The following is a 19,392-nucleotide window of genomic DNA, read 5'->3' as shown; positions in this document are numbered from 1 at the left end:
CAAGATTTGGCCACCCTGAAATATATCTCTTTACCTTGATTGTTTTCTCTGAAGGACATTTGACCTCCCCCACTAACTGCCTAAAGAATTTGACATGGTGGCTCCTTCCTGGAACAGATCTTCTATCATGATGGCTATAAAGATAATGTAAAATAGATGTTACAATGGGAGGGGCACCAAGCCCCTTTTATCAAAAAACTCTATCTCTCCCTGACCACATTATCGATAGATGACCCTGAAAAGAATTGTCCTCCTGCCCTCTGAAGTCCCAGGCCACTACTCACCCCCAACACGCTCCTCGCCTTTAGCTGCAATACTTAAGCAAGCAGCTTAGACAGAGGGACGAGTTGCTCATTTCTGAGTTTCTCCCATGTATACATGTTATTAAACTTGGTATTATTTTCTCCTGCTAACATGTCTTGTTGATTATTTGGCCAGCCAGAAGAACCTTAAGGGAAAGGGGAGAGGGGGATTCCACCTCTTCCCCGACAGATGCAAGTAGAGATTGACTTGATATTGAAAAGGAGTCCGTTATCTTCAGATTGCAAGAAAAAAATGGAAAACAATTATACTTTTTTTCAAAAGCATCCATCACCATATTTGTGGCTTGATGAAATGTTAAATCACAGAAGAAGGAAAACTGCAATAGGGCTTGTGAATACTCGCCTAGTATAAATTAGTTTTCATGTTTCATGTTCATATACAAGTTGTTTACACCAGTCATTTCAGTCCTTAGAAAAGCTTTCTAGTCAATTCTGTGTAGAAAAATAAATAACATAAGTACATTTAAAATGTCTTAAATTGCTGTTTGGGTATCAATCTGATACATAATTGTGCTTTGATTACTGTCTCCTGTCCCGCATGTCTCTCTCCAAGTATAAAAAATACAATAGTGGAAAATTCAGGGATAACAGGTGATTCCACAAATAGTTATTCTTCTGAGCTGTTATGTAGTAAGCATAAATAAATAAACAAAAACTAGCTTGCTCTAGTCGGTCTCTTCAGATTGCAATATTCAGAATTTTAATGCTGTGTTTGCTTCTGCTTTGCTGAGTAACAGTAGACCAGTAATTTAGCTATTCTATGCCCATTCAAATACATAAACTTATTGACAAAGGACCAGTATTTTAAGAACTCAGGGACCTTAATGAAGCAGTATTATTACACATTTTTTCCAATCTTTGTATTGTAGTAAAATACGTATAACATCAAATTTACCTTGTTAACCATTTTTAAATGCATGGTTCAGTGGTATTAAGTACATTCATATTGTTGTGCAACCATCACCACCATCCATATCCAGAACTCTTTTCATAAAAATATGAAACGCTTCACGAATTTGTGTGTCATTGTTGAGCAGGTGTTATGCTAATCTTCTCTGTATTGTTCCAATTTTAGTACATGTGCCGCTGAAGTGAGCACCACTATACATTTTAAAGAAAATACTTGTTTACATAAAGAAGAAAAAATTACAGAAACTGTGACCCTGAAAGACAAGCGAGAACCATTTGATTTTTACTATCAAAACAAAGGCGGAGATCAATTCTATAATGCTCCATATCAGGATATTGGGGCATGGAGGGTGACTATGTTCTTCCATAAAATACCCTTTGATTCTACACTCAGAGGCAGAATGTAAGAATAGGTTATCTGATCCAAAACGATTATTGCTATATTTTTTAAATTTTCTGACTGAAAATGAAACAACTGAAAAATGCTTCAAACCCAAATTAATTGAGTTCTTACTATATGCCGGGAATGGTGTTAAATAATGTACCTGTGTTGTTCAGCTTAATCCAAGAAGAATGCAATGAGGCAATTGTCTTATTTTCATGTTAAAGATAATAAAACTTAAAACTGAGACTTGGAAATGTATAATTAACTACTCAAGGTCTCATAACCAGTAAACTGTGGGTGAAAGAGGCAGCCCCGGGTCAGCCTGACTCCATAGAACCTTGTTGTTAATCTCTGTGCTCGATTGTGTCTATTTTGAAGTCATGGAAGTCCACATCTGCCCCCAATTTTTTAAATTTTTGGCCTTAGACAGTCTCCTCAAACTCATCCTGTTCTTGTTAAAACATCATTTTTGCTTGTGCAAACATTTATATGCTGAACCATGACACTTACCTCATCAAGGTTTTGAGTTGGACTTGCACAATTATTTCTAAGTGTTTTAGAAGCGTTTTCTCTATAGCTGCACTCAAGATCTGTGGTTTTGGGGGATGGGGAAAGATTTCATCAATGTCCTTTAGTGCAATTTCCTGTATTCATGTTCATAATGTGCTGACTTCTGAAATGATGCCTTTGAAATGAGAATGTTTCTTGAAATAAAACTGCTGTGCCAGAAGACACTGTTTAGAACTCAATTTCAGCTCTTATCTACAAACATTCCTGCATCTACATTCTCATCCTAACACCTGTTATGCCAGGGGAGATATATCTATTTCCAGAATTTGCCCTAATGGAGCTTTATTATCAGACATTATCTGATTCAGGAAGCCCTTAAATATTTGTAAGCCATTGGTGAGGTTTTTGTTTATTTTATTTAGAATTTGTTTTGTGGGCTTTCCTCACACAGCACTCCCATTGCCGTTATTTATTAGGAGCTCTCTGCTAGTTAGGTGGAGACTGGTTTTGGAAGATACCTGACGGTGGTTTGATTTTGGCTCCTGTACTTATTGCACATAGTGCATGATTATGGTCAACTTTTTTTAATTTCCAAGTTTACAGACAGTTGGAATTTCAGATTTACACATGATAAAGTAGAGTTATGTGCAGTTGAGTGGAAATATGTTTCACATTTGCTGGGGGGAGTGGCAGAGGGGAAGTGGCTTTAATCTCAGCCCAACCAATCTACACAGGCAACAAAGAAGCTGGTTGAGTGACTTCCATGTTCCTCTCATGCTCCCTTCCTTCCCACACTCCTTCCTCTCTCTTCTCTGAGCTTCTTCCCCAGCAGGCCTGACCAACCACAGACACTACGCCATGGATAAGGTTGGACCCCGAGGGCAGGTGGGCAGGAGGAGAGAAGCAGGGAATGACTTTCCTCATCTCTTTCCTTTTACTCCCTCCTTACACACTGCTGGCTAGTGTGTCTCAGCACTGAGGTCTGCAGATTATCTTATTGTCTAAGACACCAGCCTGGCTTGTCTCTCCATTTACAATTTTGTAAATTCTGAGAGAATTGCTTTTCATTTATTTAAGAAAATATGGTATATACATACAATGGAATACTTCCTGGTCTTAAAAAAGAAGGAAATTTTGCAATAGGCTAAAATATGGATGAACCTTGAAGACATGCTAAGTGAAATAAACTAGTCACAGAAAGACAAATACTGCATGATCCCACTTATATGAGGTATCTAAAATAGTCAAATTCATAGAATTAAAGAGTGGAATGGTGGTTTCGAGGGGCTGGAAGGAGGGGGGAAATGAGGAGTTACTAATCAATGGGCATAAAATTTCAATTAAGCAAGATGAATAAGTTCTAGAGATCTGCTATACAACACTGCACCTATAATCAACAATACTGTATTGTACGCTTAAAAATTTGTTAAGAGGCTAGAGGCTAGATCTATGTTAGGTGTTCTTGCCACAATAAAATAAAATTAGAAAAAAACCAAAGCGACTGCTTTTTAAATCTAACTTTCCAGTGCAGAAAGCTAGATCACACTAGTCTGAGTTATGCTCAAACTTCCAAATCGCATCTGGTCTCTCTTAATCCGGCAATTTTTCATAGTTAGAACTTAATTTAACTTTGTGGCACCAAAGAGCTGAATTTCCATGGTTGGTGTGCTCTTTTAGATTATGTTACCCAGAAAAAAGTTTTCTGACTAGGTACCATAAACAACATACGCCTTAAAATCAGAGCTATTGCTTAAGTGAACAAATTTTTGAATTCTAAAAGCTATATGATATTTCCCATGTTATCATTTAGGAGAAGAAATACTACTTTGTAGTTTGAGTCTCCTTTTTTTTTACTAACTTTCAATTATTTACTGAAGTTTGTGCCAAAAGAATACTTGATAAAGCGGACAATGTTTCTTCAACATGAACAATTCTCAATGTTTTCAGTTTCTAATTTTGTTGCCTCAGTTTTAATTGTAATTTGTGTTTTCTGAGCCAGAATTGTTTTAAATGAACACAAACGTTTCCATTGTTCGGTGTCCTATGAAATGAGTACGCCTGAGTGGCACACATTAAAAAGCCTCACATGGGTCAGTTTTTGTTATTGTTCCCCTCAAACCACTTCCCTCCCTGTTTTTACATGAGTGAACTAAGAAGAAGCAACTATTACTTGACCAATTTATTTAAATAAAAAATGAGTGACTAAGTGTCCCCTAGAAAGATGGCCGGACATGTTTTTATATTCTGAATGTTACATCTAAATTTAGCCAAAGTGCATAGCTTTCTGAGAGCTTCCAGAATGGAACACTGTGCTTTTCATTGCTGCTTTTGGAGTCTCATTAAGAATCTAAAAGGTCAAAGGAACAAGTACTGGAGCAAAATACATTCATTTACAATACACACAGCACAATCAAAATGGAGAAATCAACCGCATACATCATGTGTTTCTTCCAGGATATTTGTATTGTGCAGAATCCTCTTTCCGTGGCTAGCTGATGTGTCTAAATGGTTACATTTATCCTGCCAAATGTCTACAGTGTTGTTACTAGTGGAGAAATATTTTAGATTGGCAATTGTTTGCTTCATAAACTAATTTTTGAACAGAGGGTGATGTCAGAGTCAGATTTAGTTTTGCCACAAAATGAAATCTCTATCCCCATAGGTTTAAACTTTCTTAAGAGTTAGGCATTCTTCCTAAGGTCTCTGCTCTAACACACACTTTAAAAATTTGAGGAGGTGAAAAGGGAACACAATGATTTGGCCCCTGGAAAGTTTCCCTTGAAGGATGACATCAGATTTTGACAAAGAATACATTCAGTGTACAAACTAACTTAAAACTCAGTTTTCCCAGAAGAGTCTGATCTAGCTTGACATTCAGTTTTCTCAGGCACATTCCAGTAATTTGTTTCTGCTAGTAATAAGGAGGTTGTTTTCATGTGTATGTGATGATATCCTATAGAGGAATCGGTGGGAGCTTTCCCCTAATTAGACCTTAGCCTTTAATGTTTTCCTTCCCTAACGTATTAAGAGGATAGTACAATTTTGAACACCTCGCTACTTGGTTTTTCACAGTCTATATTTAGCTTTTATTTTCTTTGGCTCTTAAGTATCTCAAAAAATTGTAATAAGGCAACGGCAGAATTTACTTTTTGTTTCTCTAATTGATTGCTATGGTATTTAACATTCTTAGATGTATCAAGACCTACCGTATTTCAAACACTGGTCTTGGTGCTAAGAATTCAGCAATGTATTATACAGATAAAAATCTCTGCCTACATAGGCCTTTTGTTCTTGTATTTACACCTCTACCTAAGTTTGTCTTACCACCCACAAACTCCAGCAAAAATTCCAAAATTTTTTCACCAATCTTATCATTCTAAAGGTTGCAAAACTTTTTTTTTTCTAGTGAGGAAGATTGGCCCTCTGCTAACGTCTATTGCCAATCATCCTCTTTTTGCTGAGGAAGATTGGCCATGAGCTAACATCTGTGCCCATCTTCTTCTATTTTGTATGTGGGACACCACTGTAGTACGGCTTGATGAGTGGTGTTTAGGTCTGTGTCTGGAATTTCAACCTGTGAACCCTGGGCCACTGATGCGGAGTCCATGAACTTAACCACTACGCCACTGGGCCGGCCTGCAAAATTTTTTGAAGAAATAATTATGAATTATTTTCAATCTGAGGAGACAATGTTCATGGTAGTCCTTGGAGGTGAAAACTAAATCAACATTATTTAACATTTTTATCAATGGACGAGATCAGTGTTTCTTAAAGTGTGTCTTATGAAACCCCTATGTCAGAATCCCCCAAAGTGGTGGTTATAGTCTCTGAGATGCACTTCATAGCTCTCTATTCAGAATATTGGGCTGAGGGTCAGGAATATGCATTTTTAATTAGTCATCTAAGTAATCCTTACACAGGCTGAAGTCTAAGAATTAATTACTGATTTAGACAAAGAGCTGAAGAAAGTGAATCTTAAATTAGAAAATGACCATAAGCAATTGGACAAAAAGGATATATTTGGAATTTAGAATTAACAGACAACAAATTTAAACATAATTGTCATTATTTTAGGACAAAATGGAAAAGGATATTTGTAAAAGTTGATGCCAAGACAAAAAGTTGATCACGGGTTACATATTACTGAAAGCATATGTCTGGAGTGCAATATATAACGAACACGAGTTTCACAGATTTAAGGTGCTTCCCAACTGCCTGTTTAGACTCTTCCTTCCTATGTCCCACTATTATTGTACTCATTTTATAGATGAAAATACTGAAGCACAGAGACAGTAACTTTCCCAAGGAAATACGAGTAGTAGAAACTGGAACCATGGTTACAAACTCTGGAAGAATTAATAGTCTAAAACTCTCATTAAGCTAAAGTAGATCCATAATCCATTTTAATGACTTTCTTCTGCATACAAGTCTATGCTCTTACCCACTACTGTCACTAAAGAGAAGGAAGAATCTCAGACCCCACGTACTGCTCTATGAATGAACTGTACAGCAATGAAAGAGATTTAGCCCAATTTAACATGCAATGTGTTTATGACACACTGCTTCACCGATCTGAATTAGCTGAGGAATAGGAGGACAGAACAAATACACATATACCTGAGGTGAGTATCCACTTACACAATTCAGGGCTGTATTCCAATTGGTCCTAGACAAGGAAGAATTAATAGTCTAAAACTCCCATTAAGCTAAAGTAGATCCATAATCCATTTTAATGACTTTCTTCTGCATACAAATTGCTTAAGACCCGCACTTACAACAATCCAGCATTCAAGTTGAATTCTGTGAGATGACCTCTTCTCTCTATAGATTTTGACCAATATCTTTTAAACTAGTTATAAAGAAAGAATTAAAAGCAAATAATATCACACACTAAGACCTTTCTAGAATGTCCTCAGGGATCATGCCAAGGAAGACAAAGATACAATGAAAGAAAGAAAATCCCTTTAGAGTGCCTAGGTTTGCACAAAACCCTATAATCAGCATATTCTTTAATGATAAATGCCAGTGTGGATTATGCTTACTCTATTTTCATTTGGAATGTTCCGAGGCACCCTCCTTCCACCATTTTCTTAGCCTACCTATTATTTAATACTTAATGTCTGCCACCTATTGAAAGCTTTTCCTTATCGCCCTAGTCTGGCTAACCTTTTGGTCCTCTCTTCTTTTTTTTTTTTTTTTTTTCCTGCTGAGGAAGATTAATCTTGAGCTAACATCTGTTACCAGTCTTCCTCTATTTTATATGCGAGTTGCAGCCATAGCATGGTCACTAATAGACAAGCGGTGTATGTCTGCACCCGGAAACCGAACCTGGGCCGCGGAAGCGGACGGTGCTGAACTTAACCACTAGGTGACCAGGGCTGGCCGGAGTCCTCTCTTCTTTTGAAGCATTAAAGTATTCTCAATACAGGAAATGGTGTGAAAGGGTGAAAAACTGAGAAACTGGCACCAGAATTTCTGGTTAAGGAAACAGTTAAGGAAATACTTTGATGTCTTGGGAAGAGAACATAAGACTATGAGAATAAATATCACTGAGGGACAAAAAAAACACAAAATGAAACAAAATTGGAGATGTTGGAGAGAGGAAACTGAAGAGAAAAGCAGAGAATCACACAACATTGGGTGGGGGGTGGGAGGTGGCCACTGATGGAAATGGCCCAGCAGATGTCTAAGACTGAATTTTTAGTCATTTGTGTGGTTGTGACATAAACTCATTTCTTCTTCCCAAATAGTCAGTGGCGCCCACTTACACACACAAAGGCCTGACATTAGTGGTTTTCATGGAAATCTGATTAAATCAATGGAGGTCTGTGTTGAGGTTACAGTTGAGCAGAGAGAATGAAGGGATAACAAGCCATCAGAAGCTGAACAGAAGGTGGAAGATGAACAAGAATGGAGAAATCAGAGGCTGAGAGAGCTGAGAGAAATGGCTGGGAATTTTCAGAAATTCAGAGGAAGACATTAATCTCACTGAATGAGGAATGAGGTTTCAAGCTAATCTTATATAGATCTTGAGGGGTAGGAAGACTTACCCAAGTGGCCATTTGGCCTTATGTTTAGTTACTCTTTTATGTGATTATGTCTTATCTTTTTGACTAGGTTTTGAGTTTCTAGTTAGCAGGATATTTCTGTCTTTTTTATTATTAATCACTTTTTCTGCTTGGTGTATTTTGCACACTGTAGGCTACCCCATATTTCTTGAAATTTTTTGTGCTAGAGTGAAAAGTGTGGTGGATTGTGAATAAAAAGTGTCCTAGATTTATGATCTTTAGGTTATTCTCTTGTGAACCTTTTAAGTTCTGGGCCCTTAAGTCCTATAGGCACTTTTAGAAAGTAACTTTGCCTATGCCTCTGTTTCTAGAATGTCTAGGTTATTTAATATTTAATACTTCTATGGAATGAAATGGTCATTCTTTTAAAATAACATCTACAAACTACTTTTCTATATAAAAATATATGATCATTTAATTTCCTAAAGTTAGTTTAATTTCCCAGCAAGTATTTAGGAACTCATATGTGTTCTAAAGCTTATGATTATTTTAACTTTGTGAGTTGAAATCTATGGCTAAGCTCATATTTTTAATACTGGAAGTATATTTATTTTCCTATGAGGATTCTAAATATTTAGAGTAATTATACTTGGCGTCTACAATTTTGTTGGAGGATGCATTAAAAAATACTACTTGGCACCACTTATGGGTAAGAAATCAAAGCATAAATAAGTGGGTAAGGCAAAGAATGACATTTTATCTCTGGAATTCTGCTCGTAACTCTAACACTGGGCCCTGAGAAATTCCCTTTAAATATTTCATCTGCAAGAAAGCTAGCCTGTTGGTCTTACATATATTAGTTCCAAGGTTTACAACAAAGACTTGAAAAAAGTTATATGCAAATAAGTCAGTGAAAATATATTTATGTTATGCTTCTATAACCAACCATCTTGTGTGGCAGGCAATATTATTTCCACATCATACACTACTGTGCTGGCAGCTATTAAGATGGCCTCTGTACTTCCCTCTTGACTTACTTGAGTGTGGGTTGGACCTAGAGACTCATTCTAAAGACAGAACGTGGCAAGAGTGATCGGATGTCACTTTCAAGATTAAGTTACAAAGAGACTGTGGCTGCCATTTTGCATGCCCTTTCTTCATCTCTCACTGGCTTGCTCTGAAGGAAGCCAGCTGCCATGTTATGAGCCACCTTATGGAGAGGTCCATGTGACAAGGAACTAACATCTCCAGTCAATGGCCAATGGGGACCTGAGGTCTACCAACAGCCATGTAAGTGGTTTAGAAGTACACCCAGGGGAGCCTTGATATGACTATACCCTGGCCTGCACTTTGAGTATAACCTTGTGCAATACCCTGAGCCAGGACACCCAGCTAAGCTGCACTTGGATTCCTAACTCACAGAAAATAGATAATAAACATTTATTTTTTTAAGCTGCCACCTTTTGGCATAATTTGTTGTCTTAGTTCATTTGGGATGCTATAATGTAATGCCATAAACTGGGTAGCTTATAAACAACAAAAATTTATTTTTCACAGTTCTGGAGGCTGGGATGTCCAAGGTCTATGTGCCAGGAAATGTAATGTCTGGTGAGACCCCAATTCCTGGTTCATAGATGGCAAGGGATCTTTCTAGGCCTCTTTTGCAAGGGCAATAATCCCATTCCTGAGGGCTTTGGCCTCGTGACCTAATCACCTCCCAAAGACCCTACCTCCTAATACCATCACCTTGGGTGTTAGGACTTCAACACAGGGACTTTGGGGAGAGACAAACACTGAGTTTATAGCATTTGTTACGCAGCAATAGATAATACAATGAAGAAACTGAATCTCAGAAAGGTCATATGATTTAAGCAATGTATCATACATAAAGAATTGAAAACTCAGGGTTTTCTGACCACTTGCTTAGAGAAAGGCTCTCTGAAAAGGTGATCTTGAGCAGATTCCTAAATAAAGTGGGCCATGTGAACATCTGGGGAATAAGTGTTCAGGCAGAGAGACAGGCAAATCCCCATCATGAGAACACTGGAACAGTAACAAGACGAATGTAGATGGAGAATAACTTGGAGAAAGATGTAGGGGATGAGGTCAAAGAGATAGGCAGAGGCCAGAACATGCAGAGCATCCTAGCCATGGTAAGGACTTTGGATTTTGTTCTAATTCTAGTAGGAAGACATTAGAGTATTTTATTTTATTTTATTGCTGAGGAAGATTAGCCCCGAGCTAAGATCTGTGCCAATCTTCCACTACTTGATATGTAGGTCACTGCCACAGTGAGGCTGACGAGTAGTGTAGGTCTACACCTGGGATCTGAACCTGCGAACCTGGGCCGCCCAAGTGAAACACACCAAACTTAACCACCACAGGGCCAGCCCTGACATTAGGGTACTTTAAACAGAGAAGTGATATGATCTTATGCACATTTTTATATTTGTGGGGAATGGAATGAAAAACAACAGGAGGAATAAAGACTTGGTAAAGAGACTTATTGAGGCTGTTAACTCATCCAGTTGAGTGATTATGATTGGTTTGGAGTAGAGAGGTAAGAGTGGAAGTGGTAGTAAATGGTGGATTTGAGGATATTTAAAGGCAGAACCAATAGGAATTGCTGATGGATTGGGTATAGCTGTTGTGGAAAGACAGATGTCAAGGATTATTCTTCTGTTTTTCTGAACAGTTTTGTGAATTGTAGTTTAATGAAGTGGAGGATACTGGGAAAGGGGCAAATTTGGAGGGTAGGAGGGAAATGTAGAATTTTAATTTGGACATGCTGCGTACAGTGTCAAAAGGCCACTGAATATATGAATCTATAGCTTAAAGAGACACTGGGATGGGATACACATTTGGAAGTCATTGGTATATAGATATTATTTAAAGTCATGGGTCTAGATGAGGTTACTTAGAAAGTGAGTCCAGATAGAGATGGTGTAAGAAGACTGAACCCTGTGTTATTCTGATAGTTACTGATCAGCTAAATTATGAAGATCCAGCAAAGAAGACTAGGAAGCAGTAGTCAATGGAGTAGGAGGAAAACCAGGAAAATATGGTGTTAAGACAGTCATATAACGAATTATTTTAAGAAGGATGGCGTGATCAACTGTGTCCAATATCACTGGTCAGATGGGGAGACATCCACCAGAGTGGATTGGGGGTCTAGAGGGAAAGAAAGATGATTGGATAAAGTCAAGGAGACAATGGAAGATGAGAAGTGTGAGAAAGTGAAAAGAGCAGGAATTTGTGAAAGTGTTTCTTTAGATAGTGAGGCAAAGAAACGGGCAGTAGTTAGAAGGGAGTATAGAGGTCTTTTTTTGAGTGGGAAATGTTACAGCATGTTTGTATAATGAGAATAAACAGTAAAGATGAAGACAATACTGATTCATGAAGGAGACAGAATAATTGCAACAATCAAATCTTTGAGAAGAAAAGAGAGATTGGGGTCTGGTCCACAAGTAGAACAGGCAGCCTCAGATAGGAAGCAGCGTAATTCAATCATTTTAATAGGAGGAAAGTCAGAGTATATGGGGTAGACTGGGTGATTGGAAATTGAGGTAGTTTTCATTTCTGATTGCTTCTATTGACATTTTGTCAAAGAGCATGCATTTTTGGAGGGCAAATTTAATTGCAACCAGAGTGCAATCTTGATCACCGAAACTTAACAGTTTTGAAATTATGACTGTACTCTGCTTTAACCAAATTAGATGACCAGTCTTGATTAAAGGCACTCAGGCATTAGGGAAAATCTGGACTCAAGGTATGTCTAAAGGCATAATATAGGTTTAGCATTCTTAGATTTCAAGCAGATGGCCACAAGTGTTGGAAAGAGTTGAGATTTTCTACAGATTAATTTACAGTTTTCATTTGCTTTTGTCCTATGCAAACTGGACTGAAGTTAGGTTTTATTTTCCTCTCATTATCCTTTTGATTAGCTTTCTTGGGAGATACCAGAGAACTCTCTTATCATTTTACATTTTACAATTGTTCTTTTCCTAAGAATGGATAGGTATATATGTGTATACAAACACATACAGGTGAAAGATGGCACAATTTATATTTGACTTTGTTGTGTATGAGAACACACATTTTTAAAAAATATGCAGAGATCATTTAAGGTGGATATTGATTGAGATCCCCAGGGAACTGGCACTTTTATTTTGAAATGTCCTATTTGTGCCTCATCAGGATTAACATCCCATTTTCTTCCCCAAGGTGAACAGGAGTCTTTCATTCTTTACATCTATCCCACTAGGGAGCCTAGAGTTGAACACATTCCAGGAGAGCTTTTTGTATACTTGGTTTGTTCACAAGATTTATTGTGGAAAAACAAGTAAAAGCTCATCTGGTAATTTTGAGTCTTTTCTATCTTAAACCAAGAAATTATATGGTAAAATTTCAATAAGCAACACTAAAATATAGCTCCCTTTTGATAAGTGTAACTGCCTTTTTCAGATTTCAGATATAAGATTTAATATCTATTCAATATAAATGGTACGAAACATTAGTTCTTCTATAGAGTATGATTCAGATTTCAAGTAAGACATCCTAAAGGCACACAGAGCAAGTTCCTCAATGATAAATTCATGTAAACCATGGGTTTTAAAAATAAATACATTCTTGGGGGAATAAAATAAATGATGTTTGAGAAGTTACTGATTATTTATAGAAGACATCATCTATGTTAAATGCAGTTTAAGCAGTATTTTCCCAGCGTCTTACCAACTAAAATCTCTTACCCATTCACCATTCCTTGATCATCTACATTTAATCCACCCCAAAAGAATACTGGACCTGCAAGGAATTGGTTGGATCCACCTACAGAACAGGCATTTCATGAAGAAAACATATGTTATTTTCCTTCTCTCAGATTTGAGAAACGTCATATCATAATGGGAACTGGAATAATTCCAGCCTCAGAGTCTCCTTTAGAATTCCCAAATGTCCTTAATTACAATTCATTCCCACTTGAGAGTGGAGGTGTCATAACATAAACTACTAGGGGAAAAACGGGGCTAACCCCCCATTAGGTTGGGGGTTAATAAATAGATGTATATTATTTGCACTTTTCCTTGTTATAAAAAAGTAAAGGATTTTTCACTACTTTAGCACAGTTAATTTATTATTTTCAAGCTGGTGCCTAAACTTCTGAAACACAAAATTAATGAGCTCTTGGAAACCCTCTCTGAATTGCCCAAAGTCAATAGTGGTTCTTCCCATCTGTCATCTTAATTTGTAGTATGTCTCCCAGATGCATTAAAACAAAGATACACACTAAGCTTCTTTCCATTCCCATTGGCACAAGCAAAAAAAAGTAAGAGTAGACACAGATGAATCATTGCATGAAAACTCCAAACCTGGAAGACCTGATTTAAAATAAACTTGGATGTCACTCAGCCTTGCCAACCAACTCTTTCAGACTGCAAATGACACATTTATTTAAAGAGCTATTTAGATAATAACGGAAGAAGGTTTAATGACTTGCTTTCTAAACTAGTAACCAATGTCAATCCCACGGGTTTGAGGACTGCTTATAAAATGATTTGTTTGGGATCTGTTTTCTGTTAAAATAACTAAAATTGGAAGTGTAAGAATATGTTAATATTTAACACTATACTTGTTTTGGTCATTTTCTTAGAGAAGACTAATTATTTTTTGATTCAGAATTATGGCATTCAAAGTCATTGAGAACGAATTAATTCATGGCTTCCATATATCTTTCTATGATGAGGGAGTAATGGAAAAGTTGGATGGGTAATTTCAGCATTTTTTATCATCTCATATTGGAAACGAACCCAGTTTAGCCTGGGGGAGAACCTACATCATGGTTCAGAGGAAACCAAGTTTGGAGTGAAAAAAAAAACAATGCTATGTACAGCAAATCCAAAGAATGAAGCAAAGCCAAGAATGGGGAAAAAAAAATAATGAACTCAGAAAGCTGGAGAAAAAGAGGAAGTTGGGGGCCGGCCCCGTGGCTTAGCGGTTAAGTGCTGGTGCTCCACTACTGGCGGCCTGGGTTTGGATCCCGGGTGCGCACCGCCGCACTGCTTGTCCGGCCATGCTGAGGCCGCCTCCCACATACAGCAACTAGAAGGATGTGCAACTATGACATACAACTATCTACTGGGGCTTTGGGGAAAAAAAGGAGGAGGATTGGCAATAGATGTTAGCTCAGAGCCGGTCTTCCTCAGCAAAAAGAGGAGGATTAGCATGGATGTTAGCTCAGGGCTGATTTTCCTCACAAAATAAAATAAAATAAAATAAAAATTTAAAGATGAAGTTGGAGTGTAGTTTAAGGAATTGGTCCGGTACACAGTTTACACATAGTGCCAGTGTTTTCCAGAAGTGATAGTGGCACATCACAGTGACAGAGAGGATTGTAAAAGCAACACACAAACCTTCACCGTCCCTACTCCTTACCCATAATTGCTATAGTTCCTTCAGTATTTATTTTTCTTGGTACAGGAGAGCTAAAATTTTGAGTGCCCATATACCCAGGTTTCCCTGACTCTGTCCTAGTCAATGTCAACCGTTTTGTATAGTTATGAATAACACACTTTTCACTCTCCTGAATGTCCTAGTTTGGATGATAAAGTTCACAGCCACTCTAGCTAAGGCCCAAGATGAGAAGGGAAGAGTACTTTAATCCTTTATGGATTATTACTTTATATTTTCACCTGCAGAGCCTGCTGAAATCCACATAGGGAAGGAAGATTTGTTGGATCATTCCTTCTTTTTGTAATAGCAAAGCATGTGGGAAGGTATGAGATGTTGCATTTTTGGAGAATTAAAAAAAAATACTGTGAGGGAGAAATTTGGTTCTTAAGCATTCAGGACATCAAAGATCCATAGACATGAGAGTAAAGTTAAGAAAATTGATATAAAGATTTCATTAAGGTTTGTTTTTCCTGAGGTTTTATCTTATTCTTTCATTTGGAATACATTCCTTTTCCTCATTTTGCTTGACTCTGTTGGTTTCTGTGCATTAGATAAAAAAGCCATCTCTCCCAGTCTTGAAGGAGTGGCTTCCTGTAGCAGATAAACCTACTGTTCAACCCTGCCCTAGCTCTTGGTTGTCTCTCAAACCCTTATGATTGCCCTAGCTGCCTATTTTATTTTTAATGGCTCCCAATAGTTGAGGATGTGCAAAGACCTGTCAGTGTCCCAAAGGGGAGGATCTCAGTCAGCACCCAGATTCAGGCTGATTAGAAGCCTGACCCTCAGGCAGCAGCTTTTAAAGTATGCAGATATACCCAATCCTGTAGAACCGCAAGCATAAGCCCCCCGGGCCACTAGAGCCAGGTGATCTGGAGGTGTCCCTTGGGCGGCAGCTGCAAAATCCAGGGCACCAGGCACACGTAAAAGCTCCCCTCCTGGAGATACTGGCGCTCTGGAGCACCGCAGAGAGAGAGCTGAAGATAGCATCATTCGCTGGAATGAGGCAGAGGCTGAGTGTATACGTGGTGCAGGCCCGGCTCGTGCGAAGGGGAGAAAAAGACAAAGAAAAGAAAAGATGGGGCCCACTGGCAAGAGCGTGAAGATGGCACCTCCTCGCTGGAACCAGGCAGAGGGAAAATGTATAGGCGGCGCTCACAGGAAAAAAGACAAAGAAAAGAAAAAGAAGAAAAGTCTAGCGTTTGAGGGGAAAAATAAGAGAGATGCTCTGCGCATGGCTAAAGCAAGGCACAAGGAGAGGTGAAGATGGTGCCGTCAGCCAGCAGGGACCTAGATGTGTGTACCTGCCCCTCAGGCGGAGGCTTTAAGATTAGCAAATGCGCTTCATTCACAGAAAGTCTGGGCGCCTCTCGGGGGCTCCTCTGCGCTAAGTCCTGGAACAGGTGAGTTCAAGCTCCGGAGCCCTTTAAGAGCCTTTCTCAGATCATTACAGCCTTTTGGGCCTCGTGGAGGTGAGCCCCATTGGTTTTCAAAGCTAGAAGTTTTGGGGGCTGTCTCTCAGGTGCAGGTCTTAAAAGTCGTGGTGCCTGATGTGGGGTTCAAACCCCTCGCTCCTCAGGGAGAAGGTCCGGGGTTTGAGTTCCCTCCCGATTGTGGGTCCCTGCTCTACATGCGCGGGTGGGATTTATGGCAAGATTGTGTCCCAGCCTCTCCTACCTGCTTTGATGTGGACCTTCTCTCCTTTGCTGGATGCATGGGAATCGCTCACATAGTTTTCAGTTTTTTTTCAGAGCAAGTTGTTCCATCTTTAGCTGCAGATTCAGTGTGTCCGTGGGAGGAGGTGAGCCCAGGTTCCTCCTGTGTCACTGTCTTAAACCAGAGCTTATTTATATAAAGAAATACTGACAGGCTTGGTAATTTTAAAAGGTTTAACGGAATCTTAGGGTCAAATAAAATGTAGCACAGGCCATAAATGAATCCTTAATTGAGATGAATAAGGAATGGTTAAGTTAATATTAAAATGTGGCCCTTTATTCTATGCAAGATGTTCTTTATCCAAGGACTGTTAATGCCAAAAACACACTTATCGCTTAGACAGATCTTGAAAAGGAGAATTCTTTAGGCTTAAAAGTAGATAGGAAAATAAAACATTCATGGAGATTTGAATTTGAGAGTTGAAATTGATTTATCACTTCTCATTTTACTCTTCAGTGTGAAGTCCGTGTTCTAGGGGATGTTATGACCTTTCTTGTGAAAGTTAGTAAAATATTCAACTGGCACAGTTTCCGTGTGGGAACTCTGACAGCAGAGGCGTATGGGAATCACTTGATCACTTGCGTGTTTCATAATGCAGTTAATGTGGTTCATTGTGATCACTTCTGTAATTTGAAGATGAAAGCTGATTAGTAAGTGTAACTAATTTGGAAGGAATTTATTAAAAGTTTGTGCATGGTTAACTGTTAAATAGAATACTTGAGTTCTACAATTAATGTTTTCATGAAAAATATGAGATTATTTTTTCTAAAAAGACTCAAGATTCTCTTGTCCCTGCTCTTCCCTAATCTAATTTCTCCTCAATATCCAAACAAGAGTGGTTTATCCATATTCGTCCACTTCCTCATTTCCTATTTTCTATTCACTCCATTACAATGTGGCCTTGTGCCCGTTACTGTACAGATAGTCTGAAACTGCTCTCACAGGTCAGTGGGACCTTCCATCATATATTGGACCTCTCTTTTGCATTTGACTTTGGGACAGTTTTCTCCTTGAAATTCTGTACTTCCTATGTGTCCTGATACAACCTTCTCCTAGTTCTCTATGATCAGCTCTCATTTCCTTCAAGGATTCCTCTTTTTCTGCCCATTCCATCTAATGACAATCCCTACAACTCTATTCCTGTCATGCCTCTCCCTTCAGGGCTCTCTTCTTAGGTCATTTATTCTCATGGCTTAAATTTCCACCTATATATTGATTAATCCCAAATCTATAGCTGTAGAATGGATGTCTCTTTGAGGTTTAGCTCTATTTCTCTAGCTGCCTTCAGGGTATCTCTATATAAATGTCCATAGGCACCCACTACTCTGCATGCTTCATACTGAATTCATTATATTATTTCTCAAACCTTGCTCTTCTCATATCCTCTAACTCAGTTCAAAAGAGAAAACAAACTCAGAAATACTGGAAACTGAAAATCAAAAGAACATAAGTCAGACTATTAATCTCTACCTAATGTTACATTGTAAAAAAGGCAAAAGTACTTTATTATGAAGTAGGTAATTAGATGCCATGGTAAAAATAAAATGATAAAAGTTAGCCATTTTTTTTTTGTGTGTGTGAGGGGATCAGCCCTGTGCTAACATCCGCCAATCCTCCTCTTTTTTTGCCGAGGAAGATGGCCCTGGGCTAACATCCGTGCCCATCCTCCTCCACTTTATATGGGACGCCACCACAGCGTGGCCTGCCAAAGCAGTGCATCGGTGCGCGCCCGGGATCCGAACCAGCGAACCCCGGGCCGCCGCAGCGGAGCGCGCGCACCCAACCGCTTGTGCCACCGGGCCGGCCCCAAAAGTTAGCCATTTTTAATTCCTTGGAATATAAGTTTTCAAAATTAACTAGAGAAGTCAGAGATATTAGGTCCTTGGACCTCTTGAACAGATAAGGGAGCTAAGGACACAAAAGCCAAATGACTTATCCAGGTAAAACAGATAGACAATAATTTGAATACTTCAAATTTAGGTTCATCTCATTTCTCACTGCATTATTGGTCCAGGTGACATATGATAAAGTATTTCCAAAGAGCAATGATTTGAAATTTTAAGTCTTAGGATCCCTTTACACTCTTGAAAATTATTGAGGACCTCAATGAACTTGTGCTCCTATGGGTTTTATTTCTTGATATTTACTGTATGAGAAATTAAAGACATTTTTCAAACATTTATGTTTAATTCATTTAAAAACAACAAACCTACCATATGTTACACAAATAATATGTTGCTATGGAAAAATATATTTTTTCCAAAAAAATTAGTGAGAAGAGTGACATTGTGTTGTACTTTTTTGTAAATATCTTGATATCTGGTGTAATAGAAAACATCTGTACTCATATCTCCTTCTGCATTCAAGCTGTAGCAATATCACATGTCATTCCCAGGCTTTGGAAAATTCAACTGTACACTTATGAGAAGAGAACAAAAAAGGCAAATAATGTCTTAATATTAAAAGGAAAATAACTTTGATCTCTCTAACTACCTGAAAATACCTGGGAGATTCCCAGGGGTCCTAGGACTACTCTTTTAGATCTGCAAGTGTGTTGGAAAATCCTATTCTTTCAAAGAACCATTGAATCCTGATTCTGCAGTAATGCTTAATGATGATTTTGGACCATTTAACTAGTTTGGCCCTCATTTTCTTTCTAGACAGTGTGGGGATAATAATTTTCACAGCGTAGAATTATGGTTAAGAACATAGACTCTAATGCCAGAAGGCTTTGCCACTTACTAGCAGGTGACACTGGGAAAGTTACTTAATCTTTCTCTGCTTCATTGGAAAAATAGGGATAATAACAGTCTCTGCCCTATACCATTGTTAACAGGATTAAATATGTCAATATTTGTAAAGTTCTTATAAAAGTTATGGTTGTGTTTATTAAATAAACTAAACAAAACAAATATATTTAAAACAAATATTATATATAAATATATTTATATTAGTTTGAGGATTAAAAATAATAAAGTTTACAAGGTACAAGAAGAATACTTGGTATGTAGTATACGTTTGAACAGAGTCTTAGGAACAATGATTACAGTGTCAAATAGTTTCCAGATACTATTAAGAGCCCACAGTCTGATTACAA

General features: G+C 38.1%; 1 non-coding gene across 1 annotated transcript; it reads right to left on the bottom strand.

Annotated features, from left to right (window-relative positions):
* Positions 1–1,315: 1,315 nt before the first annotated feature.
* LOC131400700 (U6 spliceosomal RNA) lies at positions 1,316–1,422 on the bottom strand. The gene has a single exon (XR_009217412.1). It is a non-coding gene; the product is annotated as a U6 spliceosomal RNA (small nuclear RNA).
* Positions 1,423–19,392: the final 17,970 nt, after the last annotated feature.

Source organism: Diceros bicornis, chromosome 3 (genome assembly GCF_020826845.1).
Source record: "Diceros bicornis minor isolate mBicDic1 chromosome 3, mDicBic1.mat.cur, whole genome shotgun sequence".
Lineage (NCBI taxonomy): Eukaryota > Metazoa > Chordata > Mammalia > Perissodactyla > Rhinocerotidae > Diceros > Diceros bicornis.
The sequence above is the reverse complement of the archived record's forward strand: the minus strand, read 5'-3'. Positions and strand labels throughout refer to the sequence as shown.